The sequence below is a fragment of the Dendrobates tinctorius genome, unplaced genomic scaffold (assembly GCF_039654945.1).
Source record: "Dendrobates tinctorius isolate UK_male_01 unplaced genomic scaffold, ASM3965494v1 ptg000094l, whole genome shotgun sequence".
NCBI lineage: Eukaryota > Metazoa > Chordata > Amphibia > Anura > Dendrobatidae > Dendrobates > Dendrobates tinctorius.
In genome coordinates this window covers 4,877,235-4,902,500 of record NW_027361762.1, presented here as the reverse complement: position 1 = coordinate 4,902,500, position 25,266 = coordinate 4,877,235, and the positions used below count along the sequence as shown (strand labels likewise).

General features: G+C 43.8%; 1 long non-coding RNA gene across 1 annotated transcript in view; it reads left to right on the top strand.

Moving 5' to 3' along the window:
• LOC141098724 (uncharacterized) overlaps positions 1 to 22,258 on the top strand; it is a 48,263-nt gene extending 26,005 nt beyond the window's left edge. The window contains exon 3 of the long non-coding RNA XR_012234331.1: positions 22,128 to 22,258. This is a non-coding gene — a long non-coding RNA (uncharacterized lncRNA). The remainder of the gene's footprint in view (positions 1 to 22,127) is intronic.
• Positions 22,259 to 25,266: the final 3,008 nt, after the last annotated feature.

Genomic DNA, 25,266 nt, shown 5'->3' with positions numbered 1-25,266 from the left:
TTTTATGTCTCAGGATATCGTCCCAGTTAATTGCACCAAGATCATTTCTCATCCGTTGGAAATTTGCCTTCCTGAAGTTTAGTGTCCTTGTAACCCCTCTACTACACATCTTATTAAAGGATACATGAAAACTTATTAATTTGTGATCACTATTACCCAAGTGACCCTCAACCCTTATATTTGATATGCGGTCTGGCCTGTTGGTTAATATTAGGTCTAGCAGTGCCCCCTCCTCTTGTTGGGTCCTGAACCAGTTGTGAAAGGTAATTGTCTCTCATAGTTGTCAAAAACCTATTACCTTTGCTGGGACTGCAGGTTTCGGTTCCCCAATGTATTTCAGGGTAGTTGAAGTCCCCCATAATAATGACTTCTCCTTGAGTCGCAGCTTCATCTATTTGCTTTATGAGGATATTCTCCATTGCTTCCATTATTTTTGGAGACTTATAACAAACCCCTATCAGTAATTTATTATTTTTCACCCTCCCCTCATCTCTACCCACAGGGACTCTACATTTTCATTCATTAGATTCATATATATTATCACGCAGGATGGGTTTTAAGGATGATTTTACATATAAACACACACCTCCCCCTCGCTTATTTGTACGGTCATTTCTGAACAGACTATAGCCCTGTAAATGAACCGCCCAGTCATGGCTCTCATCCAGCCATGTCTCAGATATCCCCACCATGTCATAATTATGTTCCAACATATGAAAAGGTTCATCATTATATTGGATGATAAGGGTATAAACTTGCTCAATTGTAGACATTTTTTTTAATATCAAGGTTGACCCGTGACTTTGTCCAAGGTTTGGTCCTCTGCAGGGCTTTTTTGTAAAAAAATATTTGCCGGTACGCATTTCTGATTAATTTCTCATTATTCAGTACTGTAGTCTGTATGCTAATTTCAATAAAAAACTATGTAATTCAGATTGCAAAAGAAAAATAAAAAATGACTAATACTGTATAAACGTATTTTTTCACTTGCAAAATATGTTTTTCGTATTCCTTAACCGATTTACCTAGGCTGTATTCTATAAGAAACGCAAAATTTCAACCAAATTTTCATCAGCCACGACGTCTTGAGTTCGTTCTTTACTGTTTCTGTCAATGGCTGATCGCCGACCTCGAAGTATCCAAGAGTCAACATACTTTGTTGGATCAAACAGCTTCAAAGGAGGCCCAACTAGCCTGACAAAAAGCAGCGAAGAAATAGTCTTTGTCAGCAACGATGCACGGGATGGTGTCGCGATCAGGTTCATTTGCGAAAATCCCCATTCGCATTCGCTGGAGGAAACAGGAATGGTACAGAGTGCGTGTTGCAGTGGCACCATTTTCTCAGAGCACTTTCTCTCGATCAGGTATTCACGAAATCCGCGAATGACGTCTCTTTCTGCAAACTGAAATTTTCTACACAAGTTTCTAACTTCCTAACACTAGCTGATGGAGGTTCGATAATTGAAGAACCGGTGGCCACATTCTGCTCTACCATCTGATTTGTTTCTGTCTCCACGTCTGTTCGGGGTCTTTTGCGTGACATAGCCACACCGCCTGAGAAATAGTGCATTATTTTATCCATCTAAGACAAGTTTCACGAAACAAAACTCAATGAACTCGTACAAAACTTCATAAAACACTAATATAAATGACGATTTAAATGAATCAAACCAAAACAGACCGGCCCCCCCATCAGTGGTAAACAGCCCCCCCATCAGTGGTATATAGCCCCCCCATCACAGGTAACAGCCCCCCATGCTGCCACATACCTTAAAATAATGAACCATTCATTCTTACCCTCCGCCACTGCTGCCAGTCCCTGCTTTTTCCTGCTTTTGCTGGCGTCATGTGACAGGCGCAGCAGCGATGACATCATTGCTACTGCGACGGTCATAGCTGGGTACAAGCAGGAAGAAGCAGGGACTGGAGGACGGCAGCGGTGACAGAGCAACGGAGGGTAAGAATGAATGCTTTATCATTTTAAGTTGTGCGGCAGCACCTTCAGATTTTCTGGTACGCCGTACCATCGCGTACCGGCGCCAAAAAAAGAAATGGTCCTCTGTGTATTTCAGTTTGACATCCCTGCTCTAAAGAATGGCTCAAACCGATCTTTGTTGAAAACTCTTTCCCAATTCTAGCCAGATCTTTATTGTTAAATGCTATAGCCACGGCATAACTACACAAGGATGTCTTTGTAGCACTAAAGCTGGTGTTCCCACATGGTCCTTCTCTTCTCTCCATGCAGGGACACTGACTTAATTACCGGCCAAGCCATGCAGTGTGGTTTCTGATGTGCTCTCTGCTTCCTCCTATCTGTGCACGCTGCACTTCCAGGAGGTGTGCATAGTGCACGTGCTCCCCTGTTCTTAAAGTAGCAGCACACCCACCTGCAAACATGACCCCAACCAATATCTTGGAGGCATTTTGTATAAATGTCACCCTCCCCAATATGGGAGATGCCTGTTTGATGTGGTCTCATTAGTGAGTGTTGTGCAACTAGTGTGTTGCCAGGTTCCAGTCATTGTACCTGAGGAGCCCCTGGTCCTTGTATGGCCAGAGCGCATACCACTGGTCTTTGTGTGGCTCGGTCCTGAACCCAAAACCCTGGTCCTTGTGTGGCCAAGTACTGAACCTGAACCCCAGGTCACTGAGCGGCCAGGTCCTGAACTCTAAAGCCGCTCCAGTGGCCCCTGAACTCTAAAGTCACTCCGGTGATACCTAAACCCCGAAACTGCACCGGCGGTATTTGAACCTGAAATCATTTGGTCAGTTAGAGTTTCAGAGCCTATCCCAGGATCCAAATCCAGCCCTATCTGTGACTTTGTGTCAGTTTCCATTCTGCCCAAGGATACAGAACCTGTGCAGTTTGAACTGAGTCCATATCCTGTCCTGCCTGGTTAATCTGGGCCCAGTCAATGTCAGTGTACTTGACCCTTGGAGTAAGCAGCTGCAGTACCGGGGATTGCATAGTAGTGGTACCTGATGGCTGCCTGCAGCTCAAGCCTGACTCTACAATCAGGAGCTGCAGTGAACATCAGGTAGCTGCTTAGCTATGCCCTATTCTAGGTAAGCCCGATTCGGTGGTATAGTGGGTCCAAGAACCATGTGCGCAACCTGCGGGTGTAACAATTTGCTCAGGCCATGGACCCCGCTGCTCCCAATGGTCCTTTGCGTTTGGAGTTGTATTGACAGTTAATCCATCAGCGAGAGCAACAGGAAGAAAGTTTTACCTATCTACAGTCTGAGGATGCCCAATTGGAAGCCCTGATGTCAGCTGCCCCAACCCGTTGCAGTACTTGTGGTCGGGTCTAGTCAGCCTGCAACTTGTGCTTCGGAAGTGGAACCCATACTGTCTGATCCAACACAATATGGTGGGGATCTGAAACAGTGCCGTGGGTTCCTAGAGCAATGTGTGCTGTACTTTGAGCTACTGACCCATCAGTTTTTCTCAGATTGGCTTAAGGTGGTATTCCCTATGTCCTACCTAGCAGGTGATGCCCTGACATTGCTCAACCCTTTTGGGAGAGAGGGGATACTGTGACCTTGGACCTGCAGGCCTTCCTGGTGGCCTTCCAAATGGTTTTCAGTTAGCTAAATTTTGAATCTACTGCTAAAACTTCCCTTCCAAGCTTCCAGGAGTAGACCAGGGAGGTGACATGTGTGAAGAGTCCGTCACATCTGGCTCTGTACACCTAGATACCACCTGCTCCCCAGCCTCTAGAGGCAGCTACCCATACGAAGTCCAAGGAGGTCAACAGTGTTTGGTAGGCAGAGCAGCATCTGGAACTCGGTCATGTGAGAGGATTGCGGTATTGCTGTGGTTGTGTGGATTATCCCTGCCGTCATTGTCCTGAGAAGTCTGTAAAACTCCAAAGCTTTGGACAAGTAGGAGAGGCTGCACTTGGCCAGAGTATTCACTTTCTACCTATGACTCTGACTATATCTGTGGCAAGTAGAGACTTTAGTTGGGTAGCACAGTTTTTTCTGCAAGCTGTGATGAATTGGTGTCAGATTCCTGTCTGACAGCTCCTGAATCAGATGAGGGAGTTATATGGTGAAGGACAAACCCTTTATGAAAACAGTTAAGTAGTTTCTGAACAACTAGAGATCCAGCTAGGATCATTGTATATGTAGAAGATTGCTGACACAGAGTTACTGACCCAGTGTGACAAGACCCAATGGTTGGTCGGTCACCAAACAGCACCACACACAAGGGAACACCAGGGACACTATATCAATGGTGGACCCTGTCGATAGTGAACGGGGGAATGGACACCTCCTGCACTGAGCCCTGAACTCACTATCATCCCTATATGGGTTCTTTCACTTTCACTCCGTCGCCAAGAAGGATACCTAATCCCTCACTTGCCCTGCTCTTATCTCTAAGTAAGGAGCTGGCAGGTAAGAGCACTGGTCCCACCGCTGCACTAATACAACAAAAGGAATGGAAAGACAGACACCAAAAGGGACAACGTAACAAAAAATGCAACACTTGGCTCCCTGCTGCAAAGCAATGCACAGCAGGATAAAGACACCAGATCAGCAAACTCAGCAAAGCATCACTGCACCCAGCGAGATCCTTCCTCCAGAGTGGTCACTGTAGAAACCTCTAACATCGACAGTCAGCTGATGCATCAGGTGACCTCTTAAAGGATGGTGGGAATGGTCACCACCCACAGAAGCCAACCCAGCAGCAATGCAATTACACCAGCAGGCCAGCGGGGGAAAAAAATGACATTAACCCATGATGGCCTGAAAGGAAAAAAGTTTTAATCTGAGAACCAGATCTGTCACAGATCCAAAAATGGATTGTGACCGTACCCCCCTTTCAATGAGGGGTCTCTGGACCCTCAACACCAGAACTCACCAGAAAACAACCTACGGTGAGGACGCCTCGATCCACCAGAGTTCACCTTGGCAGTCACCTGACCCTCAGGTTTTTGGCAAACGTGGACTGATGTGTTATGATTGGGTCACCGAGGAGGAAAGCAAGACCAAGCCAAGCCACAGAAAACCAGAGAGGTTGGTAATTAAGTGGATTGCAGACCCTTGATCCTATCCACACAACTAGCAGTAGCCGTGGAGCATGCCTACGATGATCCTAGACGCCTCGACACCGCCGGAGAACTAAATAAGCCTAAAGCAAGAAAGGGGAAATCTAAACTGCCCCAGAGCAGACCCCAAAGGAAAAGATAGCCCCCAAACAGATATTGTTGGTGAGACAAGATGAAAACACAAACGCAGGTAGGAAACTAGACTGAGCAAACTATGGGGCCCACACTAACTAGACAGGACAGGAAAGGAAAGACTCTGTCTGCAATCACGCAAAAAACCCTGCAAAAAATGCCCAACACGTCTGATAGAAAAATACTGTAGTCACTAGACATCGCCCACTATATCAGCACTCTGGTATATTCTGAAAGCAGAGCAAAAAGAGGCCAATCTAATAAGGGACAAAAACAAACTGGCACAAACAGTAACATAAGGATGGAAATTCAGCACAGCCCCAGCCGGGGCTGGCTGACCACACAAAACTAAAATAGACAAAGCCAAATTAAATGTGAACAATAGCAAAAGAATACTTAGCTTGAGCATGCCGGGACTGAGCCCTCAGGAGGCAGGAAAAAATCACCAGCAGGGATAGAGGGAGTCGGCTGTCTTAAATCCAGTCAGAAACTCCAGATCTCCAGTCACCCTCCTCATTATCAGGTGGCAGGCCTCTGTTAATTAGATCAGCTCCATTACCTCCAGTAATCACCAGAGGGAGCCCGGGAAGAGAACTCGCGACCCCTCTTTTAATATAACCATCTCCACTACCTTCACTAGCAACCAGAGGTAGGTCAGAAAGCGAATTCACAACACTGATGGAAGTGACAACAACGTAGGCTCCGGAGGCATCACAGATCTCCAGAGCGCCGACCTGGTAAATGAGTTGTGGACCTGCATTACTGGGGGTAACTTCAGCTGGAAAGTCCCGGGGCCGAGAATGGCAGACACCCGAAATGACCCGATCACCCGAGAACACTAGGCCCCAGTAGCACACTTCCACCGGATGTTTTTGGTGGACACCCATAGATACTCATTCACACACAGGTCCGGACCTGAAGGTTTATTGCCACACATACATCTGCCATAAGATGGTGAACTCTTCAAGGAAGCAACAACAGAGGTGTCCCCCTGTGTCACCACACTCACACCCCCACAATGCCCAGAGGGAACCACCACCCTCCCCTTACCCCCTCCTCCTAAGAGAACTTCGACACTCAGGGTTAGTTTGTGGTGAGGGTTGAGACTTGCCCCTACTCGATGGCAGCACATCTGCTGCCCCCACCGGAGAAGAAGGGGACGGTTGTAGAAAGATGGCAGAGACAGTAGCCCCCGGGCAGCAGCCCTCACACGACTGATCCCAGCTGACTACTTCCCTGGACCGCCAATCTATGACTAGGTTGTGTCTTTTCAACCAAGGGAGGCCTAAAATGATGGGTGTTGGCATTCCCCCCAAGATGTAGCATGACAGGGACTCTTCATGATGAATCCCTATACGCAGGTGAATATCATCTATGACTTGGGTCATCCCGTGGCTGAGTGGAACAGAGTCAATGGCCTGGACACTTAGGGGTTTAGCTAGTGTCCTATACCTCAGGCCGTGGGTCTGGACAAAGTGAGCATCCACCAGCACCAGTATATTCTCACTTACCCCACCAACCACCACTTCTGCACATAAGGTCCACTGAGAAGGTAATATGGAGGAAATATCCACACCATGGTCATCTCCCTCCACACGACCAGGGGGACGTGTTTTTTTAGATGGTGTAGGTACTTTGGCACATGCTGGACAGACATTGATACAATGACCGGTCTGCCCACAGTAGAAACAAGCCCCCACACCACAGCGAACCACATGCAACCCTGTTTGAGAAGCAACTCCTCCCACCTGCTTGGGTTTATCTGTCAGCACCGGTGTGTCCTCCTCCCTAGCAAGGACAACAGGGGACACATTTGGTGTATGCCTCTCCCTGAGGCATCTATCCACCCGGATAGCAAGGGACATGGCGGCCTCCAACGACCTGGGGGCGGCGTACAGCACCAGGGTATCCTGCAACCGTGGGGACAAACCCTGATTAAAATGGCTCCTAAGGGCAGGGTCATTCCACTGCGTGTCAGTAGCCCACCTCCTGAACTCTGAGCAGTACTCCTCAGCCGGCCGGTCTCCCTGCTTGATTTTACGCAGTCGGGATTCCGCCAGGGAGACGCCATCAGGATCCCCATACACTAGCACCAATGTCGCAAACAACTCGTCCACCAACCGTAAAGATGGAGAACCTGTCGGCAGGGAGAAAGTCCAGTATTGGGGATCTCCTTTGAGAAGGGAGAATATAATCCCCACCCGCTGTTCCTCACTCCCTGATGAATGGGGCTGAGCCTGAAATATAACTTGCAGGCTTCCTTAGATACCAAAAACGTATCTCTCCCTCCAGAAAACCAGTCAGGGAGAGAGATTTTGGGTTCCGGTAGAGCCTGCAAATGAGTCGAGGCCCAGATCCCCGTCAACTGCTGCAGCTGCTGGACCACCTCACCAAGCAGCACCTTGAGCTCATCGGTGAGGGTCTGGAGCAGTTGAGCAAAGGCCTGCATCTGAGCCATGGCTCACCAGAAAAAAATGTACGGTCGGTGTTAATATCAAGGAGTGACTGACCCAGTGTGACACGACCCAATGGTTGGTCCTTCACCAAACAGCACCACACACAAGTGAACACCAGGGACACTATAACAATGGTGGACCCTGCCGATAGAGAATGGGAGAATGGACACCTCCTGCACTAACCTGAGGATGTGCCCTGATCTCACTATCGTTCCTATATGGGTTCTTTGACTCCGTCACCAAGCAGGATACCTAATCCCTCACTTACCCTGCTCTTATCTCTAAGTAGGGAGCAGGCAGGTGAGAGAACTGGTCCCACCGCTGCACTAATACAACAAAAGGAATGGAAGGACAGACACCAAAAGGAACAACGTAACAAAAAATGCAAAACTTAGCTCTCTGCTGCAAAGCACTGCACAGCAGGATAAAGACCCCAGATCATCGAACTCAGCAAAGCACCACTGCACCCAGTGAGCTCCATCCTCCAGAGTGGTCACTGTAGAAACCTTTAACACCGACAGTCAGCTGATGCATCAGGTGGCCTCTTGAAGGATGATGGGAGTGGTCACCACCCACATAAGCTGACTAAGCAGCAATGCAATAACACCAGAAGGCCAGTGGGGGATAAAAATGACATTAACCCCTGATAGCCTGAAAGGAACAAAGTTTTAATCTGAGAACCAGATCTGTCACAGATCTAAAAATGGATTGTGACAATTGCCTTCCTTGCGCTGTCTGGTTTATTTCGTCCACCTATCTTAGATCATCTGGAGCTGAGCAGACAAGTACCCATTCTGGTCTAGAGGTCCCAAGAGGTGTTTCATTGTGGACTGTAGAGTCACAAGATGCACATATATGAAAGGGATAATGTGGATATGGTCCACGCTGCCGGATAATTCAAGGTCCAAAGTGTTTCACATAGAGAATGATGGTTTATTCAGCGCCTTTCAAAGTCTGAACGACTTCTTCAACAGGAAATACCACATTAATAATGGTATTAATGTGGTATTTCCTGATGAAGTTGTTCAAACTTTGAAATGCGTTGAATAAACCACCATTCTCTATGTGAAACACTTTGGACCTTCAATTATTCGGCTGCGCGGATCATATCCACATTATCCCTTTCATCTATCTACAGCGGTCACTTGCTGACCCATGGATCTGCTTCAGCGGATATTTGTACACGCTTTAACTATTGCTCCATCTGGTGAGTAGAATCTGACTATATTAATTCTATCTGCACCGGAGAAGACCTTATTTTGCACTGATCTCTCCAGCAGTATTTTGATGAGTCATAAGATGTGTTTGCTCCCTATATATTCAGTTCGGCTACCAGTGTTGTCTGAGGATGGCTTGTTGGCGAGAAGCATCCTAGTCATAAAGAGGGTGAGAGATGTACAGTATCCTTTCTTCTTGTGGATTTGAGAGAAAGTGGTTCTAAAATTTAAAAGATGTTATTCAATCAGGGGCGCCACTGTCGTTTGTATATAGGAAGTTTCAGGCTAGGTCATCTATATTGAGAAAATAATATTCAATTGGTCTATCCTCCCTCTGATTTAGAGTGATGTGACCCGGCAGTCTGAACAAGTTTCTATCATCAGGGGTGTGACTAATTTGTTTTTATCTGGGTTCATATACTGTGTGTCCTACTTTTAATGAGATTGATTACAATTTTGAATTTTAGGGTTTATGTTATACTTCTGTGATTCCTTAAATTGTTTATAGAATTGTTAATAGAGCATGGCTCTGAATAAATGTTGTAGGACTCCATGAAAATTAGTTGGGCTACAATTTCTCTACTGAGAGTCCTTGCGAGCTTGAAGGAGAGGTGGCGCAAGTGGGTTACTGTAGCGTTAATGCCGTCATCCTCGCATGACTCTTCTACTCCCGCTATGCATGTATGCCAGCATTCTAAATGCCCCGGCAGCGCAGCATACATGGTCCCTGGAGTGCTCCCTGTTTCCTCCTGTCTGTGCACGCTGTTCTTAAAGGGACAGTGCGCGCACCTTTAAAGATGCGATCAGCCAAAAGCTGGGAGACATCTTGTATAAAAGGCACGCTCCCTAATAGTGAGGTGCCTGTGCAATGCCAGGTCCCAATCCTTGTCCCAGTACTCATAGTTCTTGTGTGGCAAGGTTCTGAACTCTAAAGCCACTCTGGGTATGTAAATGTCAAAAGCGTACCGGCGGTATTCAAACCTATTTCATTTATACTAGAAACTGTGTCAACTGTGTCAGTCCTGGTTTGAGTTCCTGAACCTGTACTGTCAAAGTCTGTTCCAGTATCCAAATCCAGCCCTGTCTGTGACTCTGTGTTGGTATCCGGTATATGTTCTGCTCAAGGATCCAGAACCTGTGAACTGAGTTCATATCCTGTCTTGCCAAGTTACTCCAAGCCCAGTCAATCTCAGTGTAACTGACCCTTGGGGTAAGCAGCTGCAGTACAGGGGATTGCTAAGGAGTGGTACTTGGCGGTCTCTTGCAGCTCAAGCCTGACTCCACCATATGGAGCTCCAGTAAACATCAGGAAGCCACTTAGCTACTCCCCCTCCTAGGTAAGCCCGACCCTGTGGCACAGTGGGTCTTCGAACCACATGTGCCACCTGCGGGCGTGACAGTCTTCTTGTAAAGTTGAGATAAATGGAAAACATTTCCATCTCAAAGAAATTACAATTCTGCCCACTGACTGTTGAGGTAAACCATTATTCCTACTTAGTTCCACAAACATATCATTACTAATTAACTCAATAGATCAGGTTTAGAAATTTGTAATTGTGAGTTATGGTAGGAGCACAAAAAAAGCATAGTATATAAGCATAGCGATTGTGATCTTCCCAATTTAGTTGTGTGTATGGATTATTAAGCAGAACTTTTAAGCTTGTCAGGCTGTGTGCTTTCTGAAAAAATTAAAATTTTTGCCGCCTAATTAGCACTTTTATGTGAGCAGTGAATGTTGTGAATACATTTTTTACATTACTTTTATTGCAGCAGAAACGAAAACTGTTTTTAATGAAACACTTAGGCCGGTCTCTTCATTTGTGATTTATTGTAGTGACTTGTCTTTTTTTGTCTTGTGTTATTCATTAACATTGTTTGCACCAAATTCTTCAAAATAGGGCACACGGTTTATGGATTTTCCTAAAAATAAAAAATGTTCTTTATTTTTGTATTTAACCATTCTTTTAGTGTAAATTCTTTAAAAAGTTTGTCTAATAATGTAAAAACTCCCCTTGAAACCTTACTCCAGGCAGGGACTGCATTGAGATGTGTCAAAAATATGCGACACTTAACAAAAATCACATTTCATGAAGCCGTCTAAAATATCTGGATATTCAAAGTTGTACTGGTAAAATTAAGTTTTATAAGATTACTAGCTGAAGAGCCCGGTGTTGCCTGGGCATAGTAACCAACTGTGGTCAGTTATAACAAATTATAATGATTATATTGCACATAAAAACATTTCACATCATATATTCAACACTACAGATTTGCAACACAAATTAACTAAACGATTACCCAAGTATTGATAGTATTTTATTTTCAACTCATTCAAGATTTTTGGTTTTTCCTTTCGGTGCAAAGATGAACAGATTTTTGGCAGTTCCAACTCTTGAACAGACCACGTAAAGTTGACCATGAGAAAAGCATGGAGATTGCAAATCGATCCCAACTACTTTCAAGGACTGTCCCTGAGCATTGTTAATGGACATTGCAAATAGCAGTTGAACTGGAAACTGGAGGCGTTTAAAATCAAAAAACAAATCAGATGGCATGAGTGGAATTCTTGGAATGAAAATGTCCTCTCCTTTGGCACATCCTGTTTCTGAGCTGTGTATCTAACCCTATCCTGTGTGATAATGTCTGCTGAGCTGTGTATCTAATCCTATCCTGTATGATACTGACTGCTGAGCCGTGTATCTAATCCTATCCTTTGTGATACTGACTGCTGAGCAGTGTATCTAATCCTATCCTGTATGATACCGTCTGCTGAGCCGTGTATCTAACCATATCATGTGTGATACTGACTGCTGAGCCGAGTACCTAATCCTATCCTGTGTGTTACTGACTGCTCAGCTGTGTATCTAATCCTATGCTGTGTGATACTGACTGCTGAGCCTTGTATCTAATCCTATCCTGTGTGATACTTTCTGCTGAGCTTTGTATCTAATCCTATCGTGTGTTACTGACTGCTCAGCTGTGTAGCTAATCCTATCCTGTGTGATACTGACTGCTGAGCAGTGTATCATCTAATCCTATCTTGTGTGATACTGACTGCTAAGCCGTGTATCTAATCCTATTCTGTGTGATACTGTCTGCTGAGCCGTGTATCTAATACTATTCTGTGTGATACTGTGTGCTGAGCTGTGTATCTATTCCTATCCTGTGTGATACTGTCTGCTGAGCCGTGTATCTATTCCTATCCTGTGTGATACTGACTGCTGAGCTGTGTATCTAATCCTATCCTGTGTGATACTGACTGCTGAGCTGTGTATCTAATCCTATCCTGTGTGATACTGACTGCTGAGCCATGTGTCTAATCCTCTCCTGTGTGATACTGACTGCTGAGCAGTGTATCTAATCCTATCCTGTGTGATACCGTCTGCTGAGCCGTATATCTAACCCTATCCTGTGTGATACTGACTGCTGAGCCGTGTACCTAATCCTATCCTGTGTGTTACTGACTGCTCAGCCGTGTATCTAAAATCCTATCCTGTGTGATACTGACTGCTGAGCCGTGTATGTAATCCTATCCTGTGTGATACTGACTGCTGAGCTGTGTATCTAATCCTATCCTGTGTGATACTGACTGCTGAGCCATGTGTCTAATCCTCTCCTGTGTGATACTGACTGCTGAGCTGTGTATCTAATCCTATCCTGTGTGATACTGACTGCTGAGCCGTGCATCTAATCCTATCCTGTGTGATACTGACTGCTGAGCAGTGTATCTAATCCTATCCTGTGTGATACTGTCTGCTGAGCCGTGTATCTAACCCTATCCTGTGTGATACTGACTGCTGAGCCGAGTACCTAATCCTATCATGTGTGTGAGGCTAGTTTCACACTTGCTTTTTTTTGCAGCGCGTTTTTCCCGCAAAAAAACGCATTGAAAAAACGCATACAAAAGCATACAACTGCTGCGTTTTTTTCAAGCATTTTTATGAGCATGCATGAAAAAAACGCAGCGTTTTTATGCGTTTGTATGCGTTTTTAGTGCGTTTTTACCGCGTTTGCGTTTTTTTCCAACATTAGGTGGCCCCTCACACTAACCCGAACCATGACTTTACTAACCCTAACCCTGACCCTAACCCTAACCCTAACCCTGACCCTAACCCTAACCCTAACCCTGACCCTAACCCTTAACCAAACCATACTTAACCCTAACCCAAACCCTAAACCCTAACTAACCCTAACCCTAACCCTAACCCTGACCCTAACCCTAACCCTAACCCTGACCCTAACCCTTAACCAAACCATACTTAACCCTAACTAACCTTAACCCTAACCCTAACCCTAACCCTGACCCTAACCCTTAACCAAACCATACTTAACCCTAACCCTGACCCTAACCCTAACCCTAACCCTGACCCTAACCCTTAACCAAACCATACTTAACCCTAACCCTGACCCTAACCCTGACCCTAACCCTTAACCAAACCATACTTAACCCTAACCCCAACCCTAACCCTGACCCTGACCCTTAACCAAACCATACTTAACCCTAACCCTGACCCTAACCCCAACCCTAACCCTGACCATGACCCTAACCCTAAACCCCCTTAACTAACCCTAACTCTAACCCAAACCCCTAAATTCCATGGTTAACAAAAAAAACGCATGTGCAAAAAAACGCATACATGAGCATGCCAGTGCGCATGTATGCGCATCCATAGGCTATAATGGCCATTTTTAGCGCAAAACGTGCGCATATGTGCGCATGCGCTTTTTTGCAGGGCCAAAAAATGCAACATGCTGCGTCTGGAAAATACAAACGCACACCCCAAAAAAATGCAGCGCATGAAAATCGCATACATGCGCTTACCAGCGCGCAGGTATGCGCACCCATGTTAAATATAGGGGAAAAAACGCATGCACACGTATGCGTTTTTTTCCAGCGCAAAAAAAACGCAAATGTGAAACCAGCCTTACTGACTGCTCAGCTGTGTATCTAATCCTATCCTGTGTGATACTGACTGCAGAGCCTTGTATCTAATCCTATCCTGTGGGATACTGACTGCTGAGCTGTCTACATTAATCCTATCCTGTGTGATACTGACTGCTGAGCTGTGTATCTAATCCTCTCCTGTGTGATACTGACTGCTGAGCTGTGTATCTAATCCTACCCTGTGCAATAGTGACTGCTGAGCCGTGTATCTAATCCTATCCTGTGTGATACTGTCTGCTGAGCCGTGTATCTATTCCTATCCTGTGTGATACTTACTGCTGAGCTGTGTATGTAATCCTATCCTGTGTGATAATGACTGCTGAACTGTGTATCTAATCCTATCCTGTGTGATACTGACTGCTGAGCCATGTGTATAATCCTCTCCTGTGTGATACTGACTGCTGAGCTGTGTATCTGTGGCGCTCCTGAGGCTCAGTTGCCACAGAGGTACTGCACCTCCTCCTGAGGTGTAGTATCCCACCATCCAGGTAAGGTGGAGACTCCTGACTACACTCCAACACCTGCACCCCACACCACAAAGTAGTGTAGCAAAGCACCTTCGGCGGCTCCCTGCTTGGAGTATAGCAAAGCACCCATTGGTGGCTCCCTGCTTGGAACACGAAACGTGCTGGGAGGTGGGTGGAGTTAGTTTACATTACAAGGATCGGGAAGAGTTTAGGATTAGAGGTCAGTGGGTTGGAGAGTTGGAGAGGAGAAGATCCTCGGAGAGAGGGATGGATGGAGGTGCTGCAGTGGATCCCAGTGATCTGGGTCTGCTGGCACGGGAGAGGAAGAGAAAAAGCAACGTAGCCTGAAAGCCTGATTCTCCATAGAAGGAAAGATTAGTATAGAACGTGAGGCGTAAGAGAGAACAGAGGGGGTGGGTTAGAAGAGCACCCTTCCTAGAAGTTCTAAGCGCAAGGCCGGGGCCCGGTCCCCGAGGTTGTATGGATACTAATGGTCCTGCAGCAGACACTGGAGGAATAGAAGTAATGACCACTTTATTCCCACACAAGACTTGGGGGCACAACAGCAACTGGATCGTGAACCAGGGCTTAGTAGCAAGGAGTCCCCGAAGCAGGCTACAGCTGTCTGCCGTACAAGTAGAGTTCATAGGAACATCGGCTAGGAGGAACTCCAGTGTAACTCAGTACTAGGAGTACTTCACTTAAAGGCGCTATAAGAGGAGACGTTCAGAAAGGCAAATATTGGCGGAGTGTTGGAAAAGAGTATTACATCTGGCCTGGAGGTTGACTGAGTCCCTGACCTGGAGGACACGGCACGGAGGCAGGCACCTGTTTGTACAACAGACTGTGAGTAAAGCTTTGGAACTACATACTCTGGTGTCCTCCACTCATTCCTGCGAGAACCTGCCAGCACTGCTGCATCCTCTGCGCCTGACACTACACCATCTGCGTGTCACCTCACCTACACTTCCCTGGGACTACAGCCTTGCCTGTGGAGGGCTATAACATCATTGCTGCACCACACCATCTGTCCCAGAGGATCTGTCTGCAGCGTCGGCTTACATCCCCATTGCCGAACACCACAGGTGGCGTCACGAATCACTTATAAACTTCCATTGTCATAAGCACACGGAAACAACCCCCTTTTATAATGGGCACCCAGGGCCACGGGCCGGGCCACAGCTGCCATGACATCTCCCATTGTGGCTCATCGGGCCCGGTACCGAGTACCCCACAGCCCTGGGTGTGAGGGCGTCCCATTTTCTGGTGTCCGGAACAGGATGACGAGACCCGATGCCATCGGTTTCTGTGTGCCTAAGACTTGAATCTTTTGAAAATGTGTAGGAGACCCAATTTAATAGACTGTAAAATGAAAGCTAAACATGGCCGCCGGTGCGGTGAAGAAGAGCGTGACAACATGTGTGGTCCTAAGAAAAGAGCGCGGACTGTGCTGTGCCTCCCCTGTCTGAACTTTTATGCGACAGCAACATGGCCCACCCCCGAGGGGTTCGTATACTGACTTGGTATGGAGGAGTAGGAAGAAGACGCCGCCCTCAGAAGGAGGGGCGAGAGCCAGTGGCGGGAAGAGAACCCAGGAAGGGAGAAGAACGCCAGAACGCCTTGATGGAAGGAGCACGGAGGCCAGAAGAAAACTGCGGGGAGAAGCCATCCTCCCCCAAGCAACACTCGCAGAGCCTACGACCGCTGAGACACCCTTTGCAGCACCCGTCACCACCTCAAGGCAGATATTGCCACTGGACGAGCCCTGCCCGGAGGAGGTATATGAGAGTCCCGGAGCAGAATGGAGGACCGGGGCCACATCCCCGTCCGAACCCGGTGCAGCCGTGCAGGCCCCTGCCAAAGGCCTTAGCAGAGCAGAAGCCAACCTCACCCCTGGCCGGATCCAGCTGCGACCTGCCCCGCCGGTAACTCCGGGAATTGCGGCCACCGCTGCGCACTGCCATGCACCTGTACCGGGACCAGAGCTTCAGCAGGGAGCGCAAGGTATGATTACCGCTCCGGACATGACCTTGGTGTTAGGAACCAAGCCAATGAATCGAAATGGCCTGATTGACCCTCGCCGGTGGCCTCAGACTACAATACTCATAACTGAGGTCCCGATGGAACTGGAGGAGGACGATCCAGTGGTGCCGGAGATAACACCTGCTGAACCGCTGGCAGCGGCAGAGGTACCCCGGGAAATCGCTGACACGCCATCCCCGAGGCAGTCGACGTCTCCATGGCCCTTTCGATTACCCCGACCGGTCCCAATCTTACCCTTTGGAAGGCAGAATACCTGCGGTTAGCAAGCAATCAATCCCAAGTGGTGGACACCCAGAGCATCTCCCCTGGAAGCAGCCCAAGCAATCCGCTTCCAGAAACCCAAGAGGGGATAACTAGCTACAATGTTGATCTAAACTAACTTTTGTTGCCCAGGGAGGGCATTAGCAAGTTCCAGTTTTTCTATTTTTGATTATGATGTTTATTTGTTGATCCTGTTGTTGCCCAGTTTTGTTGGCAGCGTTTTTCATACTTGAACTGTGGAGATCATGGACGCTGAGTGATCCAGAACTGTACTTGTAAATAGTTTGCACCTTTTTAGGTGCTCTCTCTTGGTTTTACATAGGAACCTTTCCCTTGGAACAAGGACTACCTCGTTATAAGGACATTTCCAGACGTGATGGCCGGCCCAATGTCTATTCTTTGCACTTATGAATAATGCTTAGTATTTTTGAACAAGAAAATAGAAAGTGATTATGTGTAGTAACAGTATTAATGACAGATTTTACAGGGTCCAATTGAGCAAGAAATATAGAGAATGTTTTAATAAAGATGTGAGAGTTGAATAAAAGTATGCAGGTGACGAATCAGGTGTTGACGGTTGTCACTCCTTCAGAAAGCTGATAGTGAGTTTGCTTCCATAGCACTTTAAATTAGGTAGCATAACTTTAAATTTAGATAGACAGTTAAATTGTTTGCAACGTTCAAGAAACAGTGCCTCCCACATTGGGAAGTTTAGTATAAGATATGTTCATTGCGCAATATAAAATTTTGTATGTTCCTGGATTGTCAACTGTGTTTACTTTGCATCTCACAATAGCAAGGCCTATGTAAAGCTTCCTATAATCTAAACTACAATCCAAGAAAAGGGGAGGAAGTATAAATAATACTGTAGAAAGACATGCAGTTAGCTAAAAACAGCGTTTATTGAGTCAGAATAAAAATACATACTCATTGTATGGATCACAGAAATATACACAAATACGGTGTGCACAATGGAACCACCAACAGGGGTATCACTACAGGGAAAATGTTACTGTCATAAAATTTAATTCTGGTGCACTGAATGATGGTCTAGAATACAGTAATGACAATATATAATGTATAATTACATCAATGCACCCCTCTTTTATTAGGGGGTGTAAATATTAAACAAGATCCCCAATAACATCATTAGTCATATAATAAAAAATGAAAATATAAGTAGGAGCTGCGAAAAAGCATATGCAAATAGTACACCACCAGCAGGATCTTCTCAAACTAGCTAGTGCATGGCATACTTGGGGAAGACTGACAATGTATAGGAATTGTATATATATATATATCTAAATTACAAAAGTGCTAAGTGCTAAAGTGCATAATGCAGTAAGGAAAATATATATTGTATAGCCTAGTGGCAGTATATAAGAGACAAATCGCAAAGTCAGAGATCCCCTACCATGGGGAGAACATATCGCTATGTGGGAAAGTGGAAAAGCACAGCTGAAACAGTTAAATATGCATTGCAGCTCAATGTGAATACCTGACCTGTAGGTGGCAGCTGTTCCCCGACACGCGTTTCGCGTAAGTTTCTTCAATAGGGGGTAAGTATGTGTAAATGTTGTCTAAAGATCTATTTATAGTCATATCTCTCATTACCTAGGCGGTCTGTAATGGCGCTTGCTTCACACCACCGGGCAGATGACGTCAGACGGTTCGGCGTCCCACGTGATCATCCCATGATTCCTCGGCCCGACGCGTCAGGGCAAGGAGGAGGGAGGGCCACACCAGGGACGCGTCACCATGGTGACGCACTGGCCGGGGATGATTACAAGCGCACACCGCCAGGATGTTGAAGAGAGACAGAGAAAAGAGGAAGGCTGCGTTTTAAAAACGTTGCCATGGTGGCAGTCAATAATAATTCAGAGCGCAAGATGCGCAGCAGAAAAAATCATATATGAGGAGAACACAAATATAAGAAACACTGTATATTACAAGTGTGTCTAATGTCAGCGAATTCTAAGTAAAGAGAAATATACAAGTGAGTGATGGGATAATAGATAAACTAATAATGTTAAGAAGTGAAAATATTTCTATATATTATATATAGAAAAGACACATATATTAAGTGCTAGTGTGAGAAATACAAGAAACAATAAAATATGTTGCAGCTAAATTTTGCATCTATGATGGGAATACCCTTATGGAGACACCCCAATTATCTAATTGTATGTGTATATAACAGCATATGAAAAAACTCCGACCACTGGAAACAAACATGCAAAGGTGGCCTAAGGGAGTGGAGCTATTAACATCCTGAAGGATTTACTTGTCCCCGTGAGAATCATAAAGTAAAAATAATTCCACAAAAATGTGGAGAATAGTTGGGCCACACTACATAGAAAAGGGACCATGAGTTTACAAAAGGTGACAGGAAAATAGGAAAAATACATAATGCAAATAAAAAATAAATAAAAATAAAGACAAAAAATAAAAGGTAAAAATCGCTGCGAAGACCAATGTTCTCCTTCTGTTTCCACTGCACATTCTTCCTTCCAGTAAAACCGAGAGGCCTTAGAGTGGAATCTCTGGTTTCTCCATGTGAGAGACATTCAGAATGCAAAAGAAAATACTGTGGATGTGGATCTGAAACCCATACCGAGACATTTTAAACAAGTCCATGACAGTAATGCCAAACTCCTTAAGGTGATAGGGATAGATAAGGTTTTTATTAATCAAAGAGGTGGCAACTGGAGGAAAAATTTGGCCCAATTAGAAGCCAAATGAATATTTAGGATAGGCTCTGTTCAACCAGGCGGGTTAAATGAAATTTTGAGTTTCGCCCCTTTCTTTGTGTTTTAGGTTGTTTTGTCATTTTTTCTGTGTTTTTAATTTGCATATTTTTAGTTTTTAGGACTCTTGTATTCTTGAACATGGATCGACACATATTAGTCTTTCTTTGGAGAAACCAGAGATTCCACTCTAAGGCCTCTCGGTTTTACTGGAAGGAAGAATGTGCAGTGGAAACAGAAGGAGAACATTGGTCTTCGCAGCGATTTTTACCTTTTATTTTTTGTCTTTATTTTTATTTATTTTTTATTTGCATTATGTATTTTTCCTATTTTCCTGTCACCTTTTGTAAACTCATGGTCCCTTTTCTATGTAGTGTGGCCCAACTATTCTCCACATTTTTGTGGAATTATTTTTACTTTATGATTCTCACGGGAACAAGTAAATCCTTCAGGATGTTAATAGCTCCACTCCCTTAGGCCACCTTTGCATGTTTGTTTCCAGTGGTCGGAGTTTTTTCATATGCTGTTATATACACATACAATTAGATAATTGGGGTGTCTCCATAAGGGTATTCCCATCATAGATGCAAAATTTAGCTGCAACATATTTTATCGTTTCTTGTATTTCTCACACTAGCACTTAATATATGTGTCTTTTCTATATATAATATATATAAATATTTTCACTTCTTAACATTATTAGTTTATCTATTATCCCATCACTCACTTGTATATTTCTCTTTACTTAGAATTCGCTGACATTAGACACACTTGTAATATACAGTGTTTCTTATATTTGTGTTCTCCTCATATATGATTTTTTCTGCTGCGCATCTTGCGCTCTGAATTATTATTGACTGCCACCATGGCAACGTTTTTAAAACGCAGCCTTCCTCTTTTCTCTGTCTCTCTTCAACATCCTGGCGGTGTGCGCTTGTAATCATCCCCGGCCAGTGCGTCACCATGGTGACGCGTCCCTGGTGTGGCCCTCCCTCCTCCTTGCCCTGACGCGTCGGGCCGAGGAATCATGGGATGATCACGTGGGACGCCGAACCGTCTGACGTCATCTGCCCGGTGGTGTGAAGCAAGCGCCATTACAGACCGCCTAGGTAATGAGAGATATGACTATAAATAGATCTTTAGACAACATTTACACATACTTACCCCCTATTGAAGAAGCTTACGCGAAACGCGCGTCGGGGAACGGCTGCCACCTACAGGTCAGGTATTCACATTGAGCTGCAATGCATATTTAACTGTTTCAGCTGTGCTTTTGCACTTTCCCACATAGCGATATGTTCTCCCCATGGTAGGGGATCTCTGACTTTGCGATTTGTCTCTTATATACTGCCACTAGGCTATACAATATATATTTTCCTTACTGCATTATGCACTTTAGCACTTAGCACTTTTGTAATTTAGATATATATATATATACAATTCCTATACATTGTCAGTCTTCCCCAAGTATGCCATGCACTAGCTAGTTTGAGAAGATCCTGCTGGTTGTGTACTATTTGCATATGCTTTTTCGCAGCTCCTACTTATATTTTCATTTTTTATTATATGACTAATGATGTTATTGGGGATCTTGTTTAATATTTACACCCCCTAATAAAAGAGGGGTGCATTGATGTAATTATACATTATATATTGTCTTTACTGTATTCTAGACCATCATTCAGTGCACCAGAATTAAATTTTATGACAGTAACATTTTCCCTGTAGTGATACCCCTGTTGGTGGTTCCATTGTGCACACCGTATTTGTGTATATTTCTGTGATCCATACAATGAGTATGTATTTTTATTCTGACTCAATAAACGCTGTTTTTAGCTAACTGCATGTCTTTCTACAGTATTATTTATACTTCCTCCCCTTTTCTTGGATTGTAGTTTAGATTATAGGAAGCTTTACATAGGCCTTGTTATTGTGAGAAACTAATTTTTCCTGTATTTGTTTACAGGGCCCTTTGAGTTGGCCTCATGGACATTAAAACCAGGGATGCAGCCTTGTTATCAAATTTAGATGCAGTCTTTAATGGAGATACGGTGCACAATGGCAGTAATGAAAGTGGGCAGAAAATTGTGTTAAAAAACTCTATTAAATATCTTTTAAAAAAACGTACCCGTACATGGTGGAACAGAGCATCCTTAGAAAAATACCTAAATAAGGGTTTAATACCCAGAGGTCTCCGGGTGAGAATTATGCCATCCTTCCCTGTTGAGGATAGTGTTTTTAAAGCAAAATGGGAAGAAATTTGTAATCAGTGTTCCAAATCTCTTATGGAACTCCTTATTAGCGGTAATAAAAAAAGTTTGGAGAAATTTGATATGGATATTGATAATACGAGAAAGAAACTTACAGAAGTACTGACTGCCTCTGAATTTGAAGATCTGAATAAAGATATTGATACACAATTTCTAGTCTGGGAAAAAGAGATCCAGGGGGTGAAAAGTAAAAAATTTTTGAGAGATCTTAATGACTTCAAGAATGGCAAGGTTTACAGATGGCCCAATATTCAAAACCAGGAACAGGATCACAATAGATCATCCTCAATCTCCTCTATGTCATCACGGGATGAGGATAATGAATCTAATATTAATAGCCGTATGTACAATCTAAGAGGCGATAACTACAGGAGAAGAGGAGGTAATTCCAATAGGAAGGACAGGAGAAAGAATAACCCCTCCTCCAGACTTCAGGTGATTAACCTTTCAAATAAAAATCTATCAGAACCCCAATTGGAGGTGCTTGGATTAGGCTTAACGTTTTCACCTACATCTTCTTTTGACCTTTTTGCAGCCGTAAAGGACTTACACCTTTTTGCTAGAAAACTGATCCTCAAAAAACTCCATGATAAATCAAGAACAGGAGAAGCCTGGAATACTCTAGAATTAGAGGCAATTGCAACTTTGGAAGAACTTGACAATGACCAACAGGTAATTACGACCAACATCCCTAAATATCATCCACCTGTACCTAAGAAATTTCCATCTTTAAATCTCTATCCTAATATAGAACTATTTGTACGATTAGTGACAAAGGAGTTTGAAAAAATCTCTAAAAGAATTACTAGTGATAATTTGACACTCACTCAGAGACAAGCCCTTAAAGAATTACAAGATCTTGAGGGAGTTATAATCAAACCGTCAGACAAAGGGGGCAATATTGTTCTATGGCCCATAGAACAATATGAAAAAGAAGCATTCAGGCAACTTAGGGATACAACTTGTTATAAAAAAATGACGTATAATCCGACCTTAACGTTTCAAGATGAATTACAGACCATGTTAGATCAGGCGTTCCATGAGGTAACAATTACAAGAGACCTTAAGGATAATTTGATACCTAAGTATCCAAAAACATCATGCGTGTATTTTATTCCCAAAATCCACAAGAATGTTTCTAACCCCCCAGGACGGCCAATCGTCTCGGGCAAAGATAGCCTATGTGAACAAATCTGTAAATATCTTGATTTTTATCTGAAACCTTTGGCCCAGAATTTACCCTCTTATATTAGAGATACAGGTGATGTTCTATCTAAAATAGAGGGCATACCTATGGACAAGGATATGTGGCTGGTCTCACTTGATGTGGAATCATTGTACACATCCATCAGGCACAATGATGGCATCAAAGCAACTAGAAAATTTCTCAATATGTTGGACCTCAATCCAGAACTTACTGAATTCCTTATCTCCCTTTTACAATTTACGTTGGAACATAATTATTTTTTGTTCAAGAATACAGTTTATTTGCAACAGTGTGGAACTGCAATGGGGGCGGCATTCGCCCCCTCATATGCAAATCTTTTTTTAGGCCTCTGGGAGAGAGAACTGTTCTTTTCTAAACCTATTGCATTCATTGAGAAGGTCCTGTTCTGGGCCAGATATATTGATGACATTCTTATGATCTGGCAAGGCACAGAACAGGACCTTCTGTCTTTTCTTGAAATCCTTAATGATAATTCATTGAATATTAAATTAACATGTAAATATGATAGAGAGAGGATTGAATTTTTGGACATTCTGATTTTCAGAGGACCAGATGATTTCCTGCAAACTGATGTGTACAGGAAAGACACGGCTGTTAACGCCTTTTTACATGCATCGTCGTCACATCCTCAACCTTTAGTAAACGGCATCCCGACGAGCCAATTTCTACGGATCAGAAGAATCTGCTCCAATGATCATCTTTTTAAAAAGCAGGCTCATGCACTAACAGAAAGATTTGAGGATAGAGGATATTCAAAAAGAAGCATAAAACGAGGGTATAACAGAGCAGCAGCGGAAAAAAGGAATAATCTCCTACAACCGAGAATTAAGGTACAGGAAGAACCAAAGGTAAGATTCATCTCAACGTATAGTGATAAGTGGTCTGACATGAAAAGGGCACTTAATAAATTTTGGCCTATTTTGAAAGCTGATCATGTTGTCCAGAAGCACATCATGGATATTCCTTCCATTACATATCGAAGATCTCGTAATTTGAAAGATATGCTGGTACATAGTTACCATGCAGGAGAAGAAGTGGATATCTTTGGGGGATCTAGGGGTTTGAAAAAAGGCTTTTTTCCATGCATGGATTGTATAGCATGTCCAAATATGCAAAGGGCGCTTACATTTAAGACAAGTGATGGGAAAAAATCCTTTAAAATTGAAAAACATATAACGTGCAATTCGGTAGGTGTAGTGTACTATGCAATGTGTCCCTGCGAGAAGATCTACATAGGCCTGACGTCAAGACCTCTGAAAGTGAGAATTAGAGAACATGTGAGAGACATTCAGAATGCAAAAGAAAATACTGTGGATGTGGATCTGAAACCCATACCGAGACATTTTAAACAAGTCCATGACAGTAATGCCAAACTCCTTAAGGTGATAGGGATAGATAAGGTTTTTATTAATCAAAGAGGTGGCAACTGGAGGAAAAATTTGGCCCAATTAGAAGCCAAATGGATATTTAGGATAGGCTCTGTTCAACCAGGCGGGTTAAATGAAATTTTGAGTTTCGCCCCTTTCTTATAGTTGTGTTTTAGGTTGTTTTGTCATTTTTTCTGTGTTTTTAATTTGCATATTTTTAGTTTTTAGGACTCTTGTATTCTTGAACATGGATCGACACATATTAGTCTTTCTCTGGAGAAACCAGAGATTCCACTCTAAGGCCTCTCGGTTTTACTGGAAGGAAGAATGTGCAGTGGAAACAGAAGGAGAACATTGGTCTTCGCAGCGATTTTTACCTTTTATTTTTTGTCTTTATTTTTCTTTATTTTTTATTTGCATTATGTATTTTTCCTATTTTCCTGTCACCTTTTGTAAACTCATGGTCCCTTTTCTATGTAGTGTGGCCCAACTATTCTCCACATTTTTGTGGAATTATTTTTACTTTATGATTCTCACGGGGACAAGTAAATCCTTCAGGATGTTAATAGCTCCACTCCCTTAGGCCACCTTTGCATGTTTGTTTCCAGTGGTCGGAGTTTTTTCATATGCTGTTATATACACATACAATTAGATAATTGGGGTGTCTCCATAAGGGTATTCCCATCATAGATGCAAAATTTAGCTGCAACATATTTTATTGTTTCTTGTATTTCTCACACTAGCACTTAATATATGTGTCTTTTCTATATATAATATATATAAATATTTTCACTTCTTAATATTATTAGTTTATCTATTATCCCATCACTCACTTGTATATTTCTCTTTACTTAGAATTCGCTGACATTAGACACACTTGTAATATACAGTGTTTCTTATATTTGTGTTCTCCTCATATATGATTTTTTCTGCTGCGCATCTTGCGCTCTGAATTATTATTGACTGCCACCATGGCAACGTTTTTAAAACGCAGCCTTCCTCTTTTCTCTGTCTCTCTTCAACATCCTGGCGGTGTGCGCTTGTAATCATCCCCGGCCAGTGCGTCACCATGGTGACGC